This window comes from Lates calcarifer, linkage group LG15, assembly GCF_001640805.2.
Source record: "Lates calcarifer isolate ASB-BC8 linkage group LG15, TLL_Latcal_v3, whole genome shotgun sequence".
NCBI classification, from domain to species: domain Eukaryota; kingdom Metazoa; phylum Chordata; class Actinopteri; family Centropomidae; genus Lates; species Lates calcarifer.
Genome location: NC_066847.1, coordinates 15147700 through 15157178, shown reverse-complemented (window position 1 = coordinate 15157178; position 9479 = coordinate 15147700).

The window sequence follows — 9479 nt, the reverse complement described above, 5'->3', positions numbered from 1 at the left end:
GAAAGGGAAGGTTTTTATCCAAGCAAGAAAAGCGTGCATAAAGTATGAGGCTATGTCTGGGAACTTTTCTTAATGAAACGGGGCCATGGGTGAATTTCTACATTCCAGAGCAAAAACTAAACAGGAAAAATATGTTTTTCTATCAAAATATACTGATGATCTGGGGGTGCCCTCATAGCCGAATGGTTAGGGCATGTGCCATGTGGGCCCTAGTGGTCTGAGGTCTGAGCATATATATATATATATATGTATATATGTATATATATATATATATATATATATACTGATGATCTAGTGATACAAAGAAAATTAGGAACAGCCAATCACGTGGCAGCATTGCAATGCATGAAATCATGCAGATACAGGTTAGGAATATCAGTTAATATCCAATCAAATAATCAAACATCAGAGTGGGAAAAAAATGTGATGTCAGTGACTTTGACATGTGGCATGATTGTTGGTGCTATACAGGCTGAAAACTTCTGAACTCCTTGGATTTTCACGCATAACAGTCTCACGAGTCACTGAGAATGGTGTGAAAAACAATAAACTTCCAGTGAGCGACAGTTCTGTAGACAGACATGCCTTGTTGATGAGAGATGTCAAAGGAGAATGACCAGACTAATCTGAGCTGACAGAGAAGATAGCCACTCTTAACAACTGTGGGGAGTGCAGTATCAAAATGCACAACATGTCAAACCTTGAGGCAGATGGGCTAGAACAGCAGAAGACCACAATGGGTTTCACTCTTGTCAGCCAAGAACGGAAATCTGAGGCTGTAGTGGACAAAGGCTCACCAAAACTGGACATTTGTATACTGGAAAAATGTAGCCTGGTCTCTGGACTCTTAAGAGTTTGTGATATTCATATCTTATTTGTTGCTTTTTTTTAACAAGATCTCCCCACCACATCAATATACTAAGATGCTCATTTTTTATAATTAGCTTAATGGGGTGAGGGGACGCATGGCTGGCAGGGGAAGTTTGGAGCTTGGAGGCAGCTGGCAGGCAGAAAAGCAGGCTAGGAGATAGTTAGTAAATGCAATGCACAAGGAGAATAGTTCACTAAGAAGTGTCATGTCCAGCACTGCTCATTGTGTAAAATGTTGCAGTATTGCCTGTTTTATTTTGGTGTCACTTAACTCTCCCTCTTGTTTCAGATCCCACTTCCTGCCCTAATGTGTTGCACCTGTGTGTCACTGTCTGCCCTCTCCTAGTGTATATAGTCTGCATGCTCCCTTCCCTCTGTGTCAGTTTATCTTTGTTTTTGTAGCAAGCATTGCAGCCTTTCCCCTGTGTTTTTGCCCTCGTGTATAACTCAGTTGCTTTTTTGAACCTTACCCTAACCCTTATTAGTTTTGTTTGCCTTCCTTTTGCCTAACTGTACTAAACCAGTAAAGGTTTCCAGTAAAGACCCACATTTTTTGAAACTTTGCCATGAGTCATACATTTGAGTCCTCAATCTGTGGTGTCAGTCTTATTAGTACAAATTGGCCACAGTAGACTCAGCCAACCCTGCAAGATGCCATTTGCTCTCAAGGAAGACAGAATCGCAGTAGAAGGAGCAGTTGAATCCCATCTGCAATGGCATTAGGAAGTTGAATATGCACCACAAGGGGTTAAAGACAACCATCAACAACCAAGTGAGCCACATTACTGACCAAATAAAGCAGTTGCTCACCTGCCTGGGTTCCCTGGCCCAAAGGGCTCCAGCAACCCCTCCAGTGACAGAACCCCCTCAGGGTCCATTGGCAGCAGCGTTCCATCCTTGGTTCCACACCTCTCTAGACCTGTCACACCTTTCCTAGTCCAGTGTGGTTTCCATTTCAAGATGCAGTCAGCAGTCTTCCCCACCAACTGAGCCAAGGTAGCATATCTCATCACCCATCTGACTGGGTGAGCTGATGTCTGGGCCACAGCGGATCACAGATTTTGAATCATATCACCCTTGGTCCAGAGATAGCCCAAGCAATAATGGGCATTTGGTGGGGCAGACATAAGATTTCAGACTACAGCATCTAATTTCACACCCTGGCATCCAATAGTGGCAGGAACACCCCATCCTTGCTTGATACTTTTCACAGAATTCTGTCCTGTGCTAATCAAGGATCAGCTGGAGTCCCTGGAACATCCCAACTCTCCAGAATCCTTCATCACCATAGCCATCAAGATTGATAATCACCTGAGAGAGAAAAAGAGAGGTTAGGACATAGCTGTAACCCTCCAGCCCTGCAATGAGTTCCACTTCATTGGTCCCTGCCATGCTACAGCTTCACATCCTCATCTTCTGCTCTCTCTGCTGTTCAGGAGGAGCCCGTGTAGCATGGGATGTGCCAGGTTGACTGCAGAGGAGTGACAGTGCAGCTTACAGGAGGGTTGCTGCATCTACTGTAGTCAGCTGAGACACTTCCTGGTGTTCCTGTTCAGCTGGACTTACAAGTGATGAGGAGAACACTGGGGAGGACTTCTCACTAAAATTCAGCAATTTTTCCCCTATCCTTTTCTCACATAAGATATTAGTGGATTCAGGAGCTGATGAGAGTTTAATGGACTGGGCACTTGAAAGAAACTGCAGCTGACAGTGCTTCCGCTATCTAAGCCACTGTAGCCAACCTGTTAAGTCTCCCCAAGAGGTCAAAGAATTCCCAGAGTCCCAGCCATCTCATGAATTGTCTGAGGCAGTATCCAGACATATTGAAAGTGCTGTCTTGTTGCTACAACCTGAAGGAGGTCTTCAGCAAGTCCATTTCTACATCTTTGTCTGAGAACAACTGTGCCATTCACTTGTTGCCTGGTACCTCTCCTCCAAGGGAACACCCCTACTCACTGTCTTCTCTGGGGAGGAAGACAATGGACAAGTACATTTCTACCTCCCTGGAAGTGGGGATAATCATCTCTGCTCTCATATTGATTACCATGGATTCAGCAACATCACCATTAAGAGTAGGTACTCCCTCCCTCTCATTTCTTCCACATTCAAACTTTTGCAGTTTGCTAATGTCTTTACCAAGCTAGACTCAAGAAACATCAGTCACTTGGTTAGGATTCGAAAAAAGGATTAATTGAAGGCAGATTTCAATACCCCTAGTAGGCAATATGAATATTTGGTGATGCTGTTTGGTGTAACGAATGTGCCAGCTGTTTTCTAGGCTCTTGTTAATGATATCCTCCAAGATATGCTCAACAAGTATGTTTTTATGTACCTGGACACCTTATCCTCCTCCCAGATAAGGAAACCCAAGTTCTGCAGATCAGACAAGTCCTCCAATGTCTCCTGGAACATCAGCTCTGCATTAAAGCTGAGAAATGTGAATTTCCTGTTTCCTCTGTAGTCTTCCCGGGGTTTATCATCTCACAGAACAACATCCTGATGGTCCCTGCCAAGGTTAGGTTGGAAGACTGGTCCACACACCAGAAGAAAGGAGTTACTGTGTTTCCTATGCTTTGCTAATTTTCACAGACATTTTATCAGAAACTTCAGCTCTGTTCCCACTCAATTACGTGCACTAACCTCTTCTAATGTCAGTTTTGTGTGGTCTCACCCAAGCTGAGCTGTCATTCCAGAGGCTTAAGACTAGCTTCACCTCGGCTTTCATCCTTATGTTCCCAGCTCCTCATTTGTAGTTTGTGGTGGAGGTGGATGCCTCAGACATTTGTATTGCAGCTAAGCTGTCCCAACGGTTGGTGACAGGTTCCAGTGTCTACATACTGGGCAGAGCAAAGGGTCTGGCTATCCTCAACAGATCTTCCTTGTTGGCCCCTTGTTTTTCTAAGGTGATCAGTCCTGTGGCTGTCCATCTCAGACTGCCCAGGTCCTGGAGAATCCAATAGGGAAACTCAATACTTGGCCAGCTGACCATTGGTGTAACGCAGACATTGACTGTTCTAAGGCTGGCCTCATTGTGATGGTCCAATCAAACATACATCTAAACTGATTCTGGGCATGACGTCAAGCACACAATTCAGCTGTGCCGATGCACATCTTTTTTTATACATAAACAGAGAGACTCAAGTTTGATGCCACTGATGTTGTGTCCTTTGTGCCTTCTCCTGTCTTTCTTTTTAGCTCCCAGCAGTATTTTGTCACCAAACCTACATCATCAGCAAAGGAAGCAAGTGTCCAGTTGATTGTCTGCTCAGTTCTGGGAAATGTATGAGCCAACAATTTTTTTTCACAAAGTAGACAAATAACATAATATAACAAAGCCTAAACTGAAAGCTTGCCAAAGAGACAAAAAGCAGGGCAGTAGTTGTACAGCTGGATGCAACAAAGGTGCACCTGTTATCACTCACACTCACACACACACACCCATACACAACACATACACACCTACTTGCAAACACTCGCACAAATGCATCATGACAAACACCTGGGAGATATGTTACATTAAATAAAAACTAAGAATGAGTGGTTTCTACTGCTAAATTGACTACTAATAGCTTTTTTTCACTGTCAAAACAAGATACAAGATTAGATCAGAGTAAAAAATAGAGTAAAAAGGAATAAAACTACTTTAGATAACTCTCTCCACAGGCAGGCATATAATGTGCCAGTCCACCGGTGGGGTTTGTGTTTAGTTGCCATGATCTATTCTCAGATTAACTGTGCTAAATGTGGGATCTGTGTTCTGGGCCACACTCATTTAGGTCACAAGCAGTTTAGTCAAGTGTTATCCACTGATTTCTTCTTGTGACCACTAGGAGTCTTTCATATTTCCCCGAGCTGCTACTTTTATTTGCCCATTTCCCACCATGGTTACATTGAATAATCCTGACCTGGTGTTTTGGATGCTCGCTCAGTTTTGCCCTGTCCTGTTTGTACTTCAAACTGTGGAGAGACCCAACAACATGTAGGTGCAGACAGATATTTTAGTGTGTGTGTGTGTGTGTGTGTGTGTGTGTGTGTATGGTTACTCAGGTTGCACAATGTAAACAGTGAATGCACCTGTGTAAATGACACAGAGAGAGCTGTTGAGTTTAGCTGGGAGGCCATCAGGGAATGAGGCATGTTGTGCAAAATGTGTCACCTGGAGAGAAGAAAAGAAAAAGTGTGGCACCACCCATCACAGTGACAGCTGAGCCAGCCAGTTCAGACAGATCAGAGGAAACCAGCAGAAGATACTCCTACACCTGACAGATAGTAAAAACAGTGCATGCAAATTGTAGATGCTGTATACATTGAGGGATTAAGGACTGTGGTGACACTTGAAGACAGAGCACAATAGATAGAGAAAATAACAAAACCACCTGTTGGGTATTGTTTTAAAGTTACATTCTGTCCTACTCTAAGAACTGTTGGACAAACTATGTCAAGTGGAGAGAATGGAAAGCCTGTTATGTCACCTATCACAACCACAACCAGACAACCACTCTGCACAGCTGGCACTCAGTTTACAAGTCATGAGATGAAGTATAGTGAAGATTTCTGAGAATGTGAATGTGAATTTCAGGGTAATAAATGTATGTATGTGTAAAATGATTCAAGAATTACCTGATAGTTGATGAGTCATTAATAAGTAGGTCCCTAATGACTCAGATGCCAGGACTATGAAGTAGATAATGATGAGTTACTACCAAGAACAGACTGGGACAAACCATACTAATGAAGTAATAATTAGTTCCTAAATATCTGTGAATTAATTAACCTACATCCACTGCTGAGTGGCACAAAACAGTACTGATCACTTAAACATTCCTTTTTTGTGCACACTGAAGTGATACATTCTCTTGAGTAGTAACCAAGTAGTTCCTAATTTTTTCATCATTTTTGTGCCACTACTACAGTACTGGGTAGTCCCTTTTTACTACTACTAATATTCAGGTCACATATACATTAATATTCACATGCATATTATTTTCTGATGCATTAGTGATGGTGATGGTGTAAATATAAAACATAAATATAAAACAGATAATAATAAACATTTCAACTGAGCTTAAATGTTTAACCATGGATCTGTGTGGAAAGGCAATTAACAAGCACTAACTGCTTTTACAAAGAGAATCAAGTATTTACATATTTACAAAATTCTCTGATGTCAAGCAAAAATAATAAATAATTACAAAAATTAATGCAACAAGTAGAGAAACGCTTTAGAATGGGAATATACTGATGTTTGTCCCATATTGACCAATTCAGTAGCATATTCCTCCCAATAGATTTGTCATGTATGTCACTGAGCACAACGTTACAGCTCCACAGGAGATTTTTTTTTAAGTAGACAGGATAATTATCCTTCATCCTTTGTTATCCTGCTTCCTATTAACTGTTAGTTTGTGTTATTGCGTGACTTTCATTGGTGGAATAAGTGTTCAGATCCTTCACATTAGTGAAAGTACCACATAATAATAATAATATCTTAAATTTATATAGAGCCTTTCACAAGACCCAAGGATGCTTTACAAAGACAATGTCATAAGAAAACAAAACAAAATAAGACTGCCAAAGGCCTGGGTGTATATGTGACTTTTCAGAGCAGACTTAAAGGTGACCAAAGAAGTGTTTTGGTGCAGGGAATAGATAGGGGGCCTGAGTCAGAGGACTGCAGGTTCCGTGAAGGGTATGCTCATGGAGGAGGTCCAAAAGGTATTATGGAGTGAGGTTGTAGAGCAATTTATAGACAAGCAGGAGGAGTTTGTAGATGATGCAGTACTTAACCAGAAGCCAGTGTAGGTGAGTGAGGGTGGGGTTGATGTGCTGCCAAGGGTTAGTGTGGGTTAGAACCCTGGCAGCTGTAGAACTGCAGACCATGGCGGCGAATGATTTTACCAAGGGGGAGCATGTAGATAGTGAAGATGAGGGGGCCGGTACACCATGGTTCACTGGGCCAGGGTTAGAGGTGAATCCATAAATGGTAATAAACTGTTGCCATAGGTAGGACTGAAAGGAGAGAGCTGTACCAGTGAGGCCAAGGTGCATGGAGAGGCGATTGAGGAGGATGGTGTGGGAAACTGTGTCAAATGCAGCAGAGAGATCCAAGAGTATGAGGATGCTGATGCGGCCAGAATCAGCAGCAATAAGAAGATCACTTGTGATCTTCACTAAGACAGTCTCTGTGCTGTGATGGGCCCTGAAGTCAGATTGAAGGGGCTCATAGCACTCATGGTCAGACATATATTGTTGTAGTTGTGTGGCAACTGCTCTTTCCAGGATTTTGCTCAGGAAAGGGAGGTTGGAGATCAGCTGGTAGTTGCTCAGATCATCAGGGTCCAGGCTTCTTAAGGATAGGAGTGACTGAGGCAGTTTTGAGAATGGCTGGTACTGTCCCAGTTTGGAGTGAAGTTTTAATAATGTCTGTCATCAAAAGGCAGAGGGTAGGAATGCAGGCTTGCACTAGAACCGTGGGCAAGGGGTCCAGGGAACAGGTGGAAGCTTTGGACTGGGTGATCAACTCACTGAGCAGGGAAGCATCAGCAGGCATGAAGGAGGAGAAGCGGCACTGGGGGAGGCATACATCTGAGACAGCAACATCCTGAGGCTGGGGAGTGCAAGGTGTGCCAGTGGAAGGTGCCAGGAGCTGCTAACGGATGGAGTCCACTTTAGCTTGAAAAAAGTCCAAGAAAAAGTCCATCGTCACACCCCTCAGAGCAAGGCTTATGTATGTAAGCATAACCTGGAGGGGGTGGCTTTCTTTAATTTAGTGAAGTCTAGTTTATTCAGCCATGTCTCTGAAATACAGAGGATATCACTATTTCTGTCTGTGATTATGTCATAGAAAAGAAGAGCCTTATTGTTTAGGGAGCGTGCATTTAGCAGTATGAACAAAACATCATTGTCCTTGGCTGAGGCAGGCTCAGTTGGAGGAGCTATGTTGACATCATGGACCAAGGGCCACAGATTTAAGGTGTGCACATGTGGTTTGATGTTGTGAAGCTCCAGAGCGGCCGACAGACAGTATGGAGGGAGTGGATGAGCTGGATGAGCTGGAGTAAATAAACTTGCGCCGAGATGGATGTACTTGGGGTGACATAAGAGTCCAAGAGATTTAATGACATTCAGACAATTTGGGCTGGAGAAGCTGAAGAGGTTCCATAGTTCCATAAAGGAATATTTTCACGGTCGGGAACTTCTTCGTAGCTGCCACTGGTTAATGCTACTGCCGGATGGAACAACAGCTATTTCGTTGCAGCCAGCGACTTAGTGGAAGACATCCTGGTCTGGATTTCCCAGGGTCTGTGGAGAAAGGATAAGAGGATCAGTGTTCTTGCTCAGTACTGCACCTATCCAAAAAAATAAGGACCAGGTTCAAAATTAACAGTGTTATGCTTAAAGAGAATAATTTCCAAAAAGCATTAAACTGTAGTTTACATTATTTCCCCACTTTTCACTTCAGTGGGTTTGCAGGCCTTTTTTGCAACAGGCATTTTGACTTGTCCTAGTAGGAAAAGCAATGGCTGAGTACCATTTCGTGTGAATCCTGGCATTGTGCATGCTGACTCAGTGTCACACTATCATGACTTACTGGGACATGAACAGAATGGAGCCACTGTTGATGCAATTAGAAATACCTGTGCTTTTCCCATTATTACAAGTAAAAATGTCTGCTGTGAAAAATGGCTGTTGTACAGGCCTGAACCTGCAAAATAAATTATAAAGGATCGCACAGTGTTGCATTTATGAAATCCTTTGTCAGACTTTACTTATAATAATGCACAGTGGTCAGGCTAAAAAAACATGGCTGCTTTTCATTGCTTATTGTATTGATATATTGTAAGTACAAGTGTATTTTGTAGTCTGTTTTGCTACAAATGCTCTGGTAAGCTCTGGACCAAGTGAGTGTATGTGTGTAGTTTTGGAAGGCATGAAAACAATGCAGGTTTGAGATTAAATGGTGCTTTGTGGCTTTTAAAGCTTTGAAATATTATTAAGTGGTGTGTACGCTAGGATCAAAAGTTTTATATATTTTGCTAATGAATCAACCTTCAACTTAACATTCTCCCTATTATTATTGTAAGAGTCTGCCTTGAATCCTAGATGCCTTGATTTAAAACTGTTCAGAAACCTGTTCTTGCATGTGTGGCTTCTTTTTCTATGTTTTTCTATGTTTTATATAAAACTCAGAGCCCAATATAACCCTTTCAACCTATATATGAATCCAATATGTTTAAAAAACAATGGGTGGGTTAAGGTGGTGTCCTTTGTTGTTGGTTACCATCATAAAATGTGCACTAACGTAAGATTATAATACCATGAGGAAAGAAGAGGTATTGAGCCACCACTGGCACCTGAGAGTATTTGTGTCACTACCCATTGCAACTTCAACCACATCCCAGGGAAACCTCTTGCACAGATGTGACCTTCATGCAATTTCCACTGTGTGCATGGTTGCAGCAGTCTGGGCCCACCACAACAGAATCTAGTTGAAATACAACTAATGCAAGTCTTGACCCACCAACTCCCAGTTTCTCTTGAACTACACACATGTAACTTTGTCAGAAAAAGGAGACTGGTTAAGTAGTCTGTTCTCCGTCTCCACACTG